Below are 9,445 nucleotides of genomic sequence, written 5' to 3' on the forward strand. Positions count from 1 at the left end.
AGCTCTACGAGGAAGTGACACAAGAAAGGAGCCAATGGACCTGGAGGAGTCGCGATGCTAAATGGCCCCGGGTAGAGAGCCAAAGGGCTCAAAAAGTTGCAGTGCTAAATGGTACAAGGGAGCCGAGTCGTGCTGTTGAACGGTACAAGGGAGCCGAAGGGCTCAGTAAATTAGAAGATCGGGTGTTTGCCGACCAGATAGTCTTCGTAGGGGAAGAGCACTAATTTTTGACCCAAAGCTAGTTTCCCTATTAACATATAGAAAATGCCACGTTGTGTGGATGATCGAAAACTGGTAGCGTGTCGAGGAGGGGTTCTGTAACCCAACTGAAGCAACTAACTACTAAGAAGTAGGATTAGAGTGTGTGATATGCAGATAAAAACCCCTCCCCGAAAGAATTTCGTAAGGTAGTGCCGGGCAGGAATCAGGTTCCGTGCAAGAGTAGATGTTTCAGCGGATCGAGTGGCTGCCAAAGTTTGTTCCCTGAGTTGTTGGTGTTTGTACATTTGATTCCTGCTCAGGGTGCTGTAGAATTTTTTCTGCTCTCTAACAACATATATAAATAAATACACAACATATACATATCCCCCCTCCTCTGCAAATGTTTTCCTTGCTACACCACTGTTTGTAACCTCTAAACACTTCATTCCAATATACGGGTTGAACTGAAGTCCTGCAGATGCAAGCATATCGACATGATGCTACATGAGAAGACAATTGCATTCAAGATTTTCACACATCAATCATTAAGTCGATTTTCCAATTTGTCTGTCACGGTATCATACATTCCGTACTATCATCTATAATAGGCGGCAGTTCAAATGCCCCTGTAAACGTGTCCATTTTAGCAGAACGGCGTTGATGCCGGTGCTTATCAGTTAACAAATTAGTCATGATGTGCGTTTGTTCTATGCGCACAGAACTGACGGAGTCAACGGTACGAACAAGTTGGTGTCGAGGGAGATTGGGGCCCAGTCCCATGTATCCCGCACTTGATGACAACAGGGTTACATTTCTGATATGCCCAATCCATCGTAATATTTTGTTCATTAAATTTTACCTTACTTTACCATTTTATTTTCTCCCTTCTGTCAAAATAGGGGCATTATTTATTTTTGCTGCTACCCCAAATGCCATCGAAAACTGCAATCCTGGTAGTGTCGCCACGAGCCTTATGCAATTCTTCCTGAACTTGCAGAGCAAAACACAGGGCTCTTTTCGGAGAGATTCCAAGTCCCTACCCCCTTTAGAATCAAGTGAGACTATATTCGCTGCCATTTCGCCTTCGTCAGACTAGAGGCTTCCACAACGAGTCAATCTAACGTATTGTCCTCATCCCCTACGGACGAAGGACAACAAACGACGTCGGCGTTGCTGATGATGGTGCTTTACATATGTAGTTTACTTTGTCTTATCACCGGACGACGACGCATGGTTCCCAACACTTGAGTATCATGTACCGGACAAAAGTTGCAACTGACCGGGGAGTCAGAGCCGAGCTAGTGTCCCCCACCGCCGTCCGGTTGCAGGAGCTGTTTAAGCCTCGCACTAACTCCGTATAAATTATACATGATGGGAGATTCTCACCGTGGTCCTTTGCCAGGTCCGCTAGTAGCCCCTGCCGGAAGGATTTCCTGTGGATTATGTAAATGAGCCTGTGAGCAGAACAGGAAGGAAATCGACGAAAAGCAGATCCCCATTTCGTAGCTTCTTTTCCCCCACTCGATTCAATGGAGGAGTATAGGGTAGGGGAAAAATGTTATGAATATTTTACTCATTCAAATGACCCGGGGAGTGATCCCTTTTTTGCGTTCTCAGATTCACCGCTACCTTTGAGATGAATCTTTACCCATGTGGGTCGAGATTTGATACGATTTTTTTTAAATAAAACCAGTAACAACAAGCGGAACGTACTCCAGGGAGCAATGCAGCGAAGATTTGGCACTTGTTACTGACGATTGTTATTGGTTGCAAAGTTTCAAGTGTGGCCGTTTCGCATCTTTTGAGTTGAGATAAATTGGATGGAATTGGAACATGAAATGTTGTGACATTTACAACTGCAATTGTCAACGTCTGAATCGCTTTTCGGAGGAGATGCTACTGTAAGGGGAAGTATAGCTCATAAAGTTTTCCCCTATGGTAATTACACTTCATAACGGGTGCCGAGTGTACGTGAATCACACTCTGCTTGCTGTTAAATGGCTGTAGCTTGAGTGCTACAAACTAGGACAAATTGCAAGGGGTGCGTTTTCAAATTATGTTGATATCAATGGCGTTCAGTAAATGTTTGAACGTATGTTGAACGTTATCTGAAAAATAGAATTCGATGTATGTTTGCATTATGAACATAAACATATGGTTTCATTTTTTAATAAGTATAGTGTTACAGCTTGAGAATAGGAATATACTTAACAGCATTAAGGTTCAACTGAGGAAGCCTGGAAGATCTTTACAAACGAAAAAATAGCATTTTTCGACAACCTTTGCGCCATCTTGTAGAAAATTAATGTACTCGGGGCATTGTTAGTGTTGCGTATAAGGCATACCTTTATCCGCAGTCTTGAGACACTGCAAAATAGGACCTCTGAGATCAGGCATTGCATTTATCTCTCATATTGTTTATTGCTTTGAAAGTTGGATTTTTGATACACTTCGCTATCACACTTTTTTCACGGTTGCCAAATAAAATTATATTAAATCGACAAAAAATTAACTTTTTCGATCAAATATATTATAAAAACAGCTAGACTGACAACCACGCTAACCTACCAGCTACTAAAAGTAAGAAGAAGTTTCGTTTTTGACACTTTTCAATGTCAGTAATCTAATCACACTTTTGATTCATCACACTTTCATACTGTGCAGTTCGATTTGGTGGGAACTGTGTAATATGCGTTAATGCATCTGGATCAATGCGGTAAAATGTCAATTTCAAACGAAAATATACGATTACAGTGAAACTGCGAGTCATTCACTGTAAATATATCAGTTGACTTCTGCTGCCGTGTTCGTTTAAGTCACACAGAGTTCACCGTCAATTGAATGACAGCTTCTAGTCATTTGACGTTTTTTTCCTGTTTAGTTTCTATTACAGACACTTTATACACATACTAGCGAAGTGTCAAAAATTGCAGCCAAACGGACTGTCAAAAGTGCAGCTCAAAGGCCTTAGTAGAAAGGTACGCAAAGAGTGCGCAGAGAATGAAGCCAAAAAAAGTCTACCTATCGGGCAAAATTTGAATCCAGCTTTGCTGCAGAGATATCAGAGATGGATTCCGCAACTGTTCTCTATAAACTGTGGTGAAGCCAAACGAGCATGAGGTTTTGAGAGGGGAAGTGCAAGAGGAAGCCCATGCAAAGCTCATGGGAGCTTCCGTGATGCCAGTTTACGATCATGGTTGTTAGTTTTACTGTTTTTCTCTCCGCAAGTCTGTTATATAAAGTGTCTGTAATGGGACCATATTATTGGCTCGAATTAAAACTCGTCGAAATGTCAATTGACGATAGGTTCATCTGGAGTGTTCATTTGTGTTTTCATTTTGCTAGCGTTGCCAATTTTATTTTGTTTCCACCACCCAATGTGTCTACGCCACATTGCTTATGCGCGTGCTGTCCATCCGTCTGACAGCACGAAACCTGACGAAACACTAACGGCAACCGTGCACTGGGGTACAAATGTACCGCACGCCAACTTTGACACCTGCATGAAGGCTATAAGCAAACTGGCTACACCATCTTTTCCTACTCTTACTAGGAACTCTAAATTAAATTATGGTTAGGGTCCCATGTCGGTAAATGCCGAATTCTCGTTTTTTAACGGCCCTAAAGAAGGCGTGGGGTACATTTGTACCCCAGTTCAACGTTTTAGGGTTAGAGATAGCCCCTATGTTTGGGTAAGCCGGGCAAACGAGTAGATCACAGGTTCGCTTGCTTCTGAGGGCGGGCCAGCGACCACTTCGCCCAGCGGATCCTCAGCGACTTTGCGCCGCTTCGGTTCCTAGGCCTCGGTTATGTAGCTAAACCGCATCGAAATGGTACCCCTTAAACAGAGGTTCCTGAAGGGTATCGGATGGTTACCGGAACCCAGTAAAGTTCAAGCGGAAATGAAACTGAATTCTGGTTGGTTCAAATTAGTATTCCGGCTCCAGTGATACAACCGATTTTCCGGTTTTGTCACTGGAACCGGAGTACGAATTAGAACCAGCCAGCGTGCCAGTTGAGCTTAACTGGGAAGTTTCTTAAAATTTAATCTGGTGAAAAAAAATTTTCTAGCAACGCTCCAGCACCCCGTTGAACTTTAATGATTTCGCCACCTGGGAGTAAGTTTGACGCTATGGAATAAACTTTGTTTACTTTCGACATGTTTTGATTCGAGCCAACAACATCCAGTCGTCTGTAGTTTCTATTAGGTTCTTTGCGGACACAGTTAACCTCGCTTTTCTTGACATTTCACTTGTACTGCTTACGTGGACTTAGAAAAACTGTCAAAAATGAACACTTGAGTTCATTTGTGACGTCAGCGTAAAGTATTCAATTGAAAACCAACCTCACATTAGCACGGCGAAATGGATGTTGTTGACTCGAATCAAAACTTGTCGAAAGTAAACAAAGTTCATTCCGTACCGTCAAACTTGCGCCCAGGTGGCGAAATCGTTAGGGGTGCTGGAGAGGGGCCAGAAAATTTTTATTTCTATTCTATTTATTTTATTGATTAAATTTTAAGAAACTTTCCAGCTAAGCTCAGCCAGAATGCTGGCTGATTCTAATTCGCATTCCGGCTCCAGTGACACAACCGATTCTAGTTAAAATCGGTTGTGTCACTTGAGCTGGACTACGAATTAGAACCAGCCGGAATCCCGGCTGAACTTTACTGGATTCCGATTACCATCCGATACCCTTTAGGAACCTCTGTGTAAGGTGTACCAGTACGATGCGGCTTAGCTGCATACCCGAGGCCTAGGAACTGAAGCGGCACAAAGCCGCTGAGGATCCGCCGGGCGAGGTGGGCACCGACCCGCCGTCGGAAGCAAGCGAACCTGTGATTAAATTCGTTTGCCCGGCTTACTCAAACATAGGGGCTATCTCTAACCCTGGAACGTTGCACCGGGGTACAAATGTACCCCACGCCTTCTTTAGGGCCGTTAAAAAAACGAGAATTCGGCGTTTACCGACCTGGGACCCTAACCATAATTTAATTTAGAGTTCCTAGTAACAGTAGGAAAAGATGGTATAGCCAGTTTGCTTATAGCCTTCGTGGAAGCAGGTGTCAAAGTTGGCGTGGGGTACAATTTGTACCCCAGTGCACGGTTGCCGTTAGTATTTCGTCAGGTTTCGTGCTGTCACTGGAAATGTGATTCGTGACAATACCAGTTTAAATACTGGTTGTTTTACTGCGGTAGTAACAATTAGTATTATATAATCGTTTTTCATCGTTTATGTAATTTTAATTTAATTTTGAAGTGGAACAAAAAATCGTTCTCATTTTTGCTGATTTTTATTGTTTTGTTGTCTTTTTTTTATAGTTTTTCAAAGCAATTGCTCGCAAGTATAATTTGCGCAGCTGTAAAAGTAACATTGCGTGTTTCCAATGTATTACTGGTCAGAAATATTTTTTTTCATTTCAATTTCCACCCCATTCGTGGTATTTTCCAAAACCCGATTTTTAAACTTTCACTCTTCAAAATAATAAGAGTTTTTCAAAAATATCAAAATTCCATTTTATACCGTATCAAGAGCATTCTTTCAACTTTTAGAATCATTTGATTTTTTTTCAAATCGATTGAAAATTCACAAAATTATAGTAATCTTTGTGAACAAAGTCAAAACAGCGATTTTTCACTTTTTATATTGTTCAAATTAATTTATGTATCATTGATTTAATAAATTCCGTACTTTCACTTACGCAGATATTTTCGCAATTAAAAAACCAAGAAAATTGTGCATTATACATTTCTTTTGTCTGCATTTTTACCTGCGAAAATTGCGATCAAACGCGTGGGGCACATTTGTACCCCAGTGCAACGTTCTAGGATGGAAAACGCAAGTGCAACGTTCTAGGGCTCATGCGCATAAGCGATGTGGCGTAGCCACATTAGGTGGTTGAATTAAAATAAAATTGGCAACGCTTGCAAAACATAAACACAAACGAACACTCCGGATGAACCTATCGTCAATTGACATTTCGACGAGTTTTGATTCGAGCCAATAATATGGGCCCTATGGTCCCTAAAACAACTCCGACCAAGATAATAAATACATACAGGGTAAAGGCTAAGACAAGACGAGACAACTCAAGACGGATACAGGCGGGTACATGTTTTTCTCTGTATAATTGAGGTCATTTTTCTTCGATGAAACCGATAGATCAGGAGGATTTGAAGAAGAAAAGTATAAACAAATGACGTACTGTCGATGTAAGTAATAATTATTTTTATTGGCAGTTTTTATCGAGATAAAAAGTGTCTCCAAGTGTTAGAATCGAAAGATCCGAGCTTTATCCGAATATTTATTAAATATATACAATTGTCACGATACATAATTGACGAATTCTAATTGAGTTCTATAAGATGACGACACGAATGAACTAATAATGAATGAAGTTCATATTTGACAATTCTCGGTGGTTTGTTTACCTTGCCAGTTGAGTGCGAGTGCAACGGGTGCTCATCTGTTACATTCGAACTCACGTAACTTCCATGTAAACAAACCACTTGTGGGATTATGTCGGTTGGTGTAAAACCTAATTATTTTCTTATGCATCTCGCACTGATGATTCCAACACAGCAAAGCACTCCCTCTAAGAACGGTTGGTTTCAAAATCGTCCAATGAAGGACGTTCGTTGAACCAATTTGGACAACATCCAAATAACCGTTTAACAAACGTCCATCGTTGGATCCGTGTTGAAGGATTTTGAAACAATTTTTTGGACGTCTCAGTGGGAACTAAAAGAGCATCACACCTCAGACGAGACATGCGAATACAATTAAGACCCTTTTATCAGCTTTTTGACCCGATTTTATCAGTCTCATATGAAAATTAATAGTTGGTAGTTTGATGGGCTCTAGCAGACGAACCGAGTAGAATTCGAGTAAATCTTTTCTTGAGCATATTTTTCCTATCCTAGAGAACCGAAATACGCAAAAAAATCTTTTTTTTTTAAATTTTTCCCATTAGGGGAAATTAAACTAAATAATCAGGAAAGGTTATGGGGCTGTATCTATGGACTAGAGAAGAATATGTTAAGAGCTTCGGTTTCTTAAAAAGAAAGAAAAATATATATCCCGATTTTGTCAATGTCCCCGTTTTAATTGTTCCTAAATTTTGAGGATCAAAAACTTTTAGAGCTGATATATTTGGCAATCTCTCGAGAGAAAAATTGAAGCTTTTACAAGGAATCTCATCTGCCTTTAGTTTTTGAGTGTAGTAAAAGATTACTGAGCCATGAGAGCATAATGATTTGTCGTGATGTGTTACTAAGCTCTTATGTAGTACTTCTGCAAAAGTGTAACGGGTCGTGGCACTAGTTCATGTGGACTTTCCCCACAATAGGCACACTTTCCAGCACTATCAATGCAAGAATAATCCTCATGATTCTCTGCGCAAACAATCGAACAGGCAGATGATTGTTGTCGAAAAATACGTAATTGAACGCAAGGCAGTCTCACCAAAGGTCACCCGACACGAGTTTGAAAAGAGACACCATTTTGCCCCGCCCAGCGTGAATGCCATTCAAAATCTGTCTTTGGAGTCCATGAAAAAGCCAACCCTGTGTTTCAGTAGATCCACGCATGACAAATTCGAATCGGTGACTACACCTTTGCACTCAACGTTGTACGCGGGAATGTAGGCATGGTAGTCCTTAACAAATGGTTTGTCGTCAGTAACGTCATTTGCTTGCTTTATATACCTAGAACATTACAATTCTGAGCTTATCTGGGCGAACTTTGAAGATATCTGTCACGGCTGAATATTTCTGAGCCAGTTTTTTTCGGAATCATTAGCGGATTATCTGTGATCCAAAAGAACACATATGAAGTCTGACTTAGTTCAATGTATATGGTTTTAAACGGGAAGCCGGAGTCTTTGACGACTAATCTTGTTTGACATCCATTTTACCATCAGTTAGGTCTTTCCGCGAGAGTGTTTTTATGCAATGGCCTACAGCCCGGCGCAAAGTGAAAACTGAAAGAATACGAAGGAAGAGATAGAATTTAAAAACAAATCAGAGGATAGCAAAGCAAAAATGTGGTCAGCTATCTTTATTTGATGTGTTACTGGATACTACCGATTTTCTTAAGAACTGGCACTAAGAAAGTATGAAAAAATCTCTATTAGTCACAGATCTTAAAAACATCTTTGTTACACTCACATACGTGCAAAAAGATGGGTGGGTAATGTCTGGGACATGACCGGAATATCGTGACGGAACTTGAACTCGCAATTCAAATGGTCTCGTCAGTATACTGGTCTAGTTATATGGTAGCGTGCCAATATACATACATACCTCAATAGCTTTGGCACTTCTAAAAAAACCTCTATGCGAAATTTAAACTCAATCGGTAGTAAAAATGTTGTATAAATGTCATGAAATGTCGAGATCTGGTAATCTGTTTAATCTCGAAAAAACTGCCTTTCTGGGACATGGAAAAATTATAAGTTGGGATAAGACCTGAGTTTTTCTTTTTTTTGTGTGCAAAATGTCAGAAAAATGCATGAAATGTAGAGATTCAGCGTCAATTGAAAAAAAAAAACGATCCATTGATTTTTTTTTGAAAAACTTTATTTGAAAATTAAAAGCACCGAAGACTTTCCTCGAAAATAATTTACGAGATACGATTACTTTGCTAAACAATTACAAGAATATCTACCCTACACTTGAAATATCATTTCTGACGAGAGACTAGAAAACCCACGCGGTGACGGTATCATCTGTTATTTTCTCTGGTCAAAACACCCGCGATTCGTCCGAGCGACGGTAATATCTGATTCAATGCATTGCACCAGTTGGTATTGTGTATTACTGATTTAAACTGATTCATACTCGTCAAGAAATCCGTCAGCAGGAAAACTTTTTTCCGTTATTCTTGATTGAGAGAATTCATCGCTGGTCGGTGAGAGAAAAAAATTCCTTCGCTTTTTTCTTTCCCCAAAACTCGCCGTTTTTCTCCCACCCGGCTCAGTGCACGCGACGAGTGTATTGGTGAGCATCTTGAGAAAGCTCATCTTCTTGCAAAGCAGCTTCGATCGACGGAGAGTTGCTATCTTACCCTTTCGTGTCATTTCTTGCGGCTTATTTTCTTCTGTCTCTCGTACTTTCTCTCGTTCTCTTACTTGCTTGCAGTCGCACTCTCACCGACAAACTTTTATTGTGGGCGCTCTGTGGGTTGTGGGGCTAGTTGTTGGTGGTGGTCGTGTGGTTGCTAGTGAGCGAGAGTAAGTGGGCGC

The sequence above is a fragment of the Topomyia yanbarensis genome, chromosome 1, assembly GCF_030247195.1.
Source record: "Topomyia yanbarensis strain Yona2022 chromosome 1, ASM3024719v1, whole genome shotgun sequence".
NCBI lineage: Eukaryota > Metazoa > Arthropoda > Insecta > Diptera > Culicidae > Topomyia > Topomyia yanbarensis.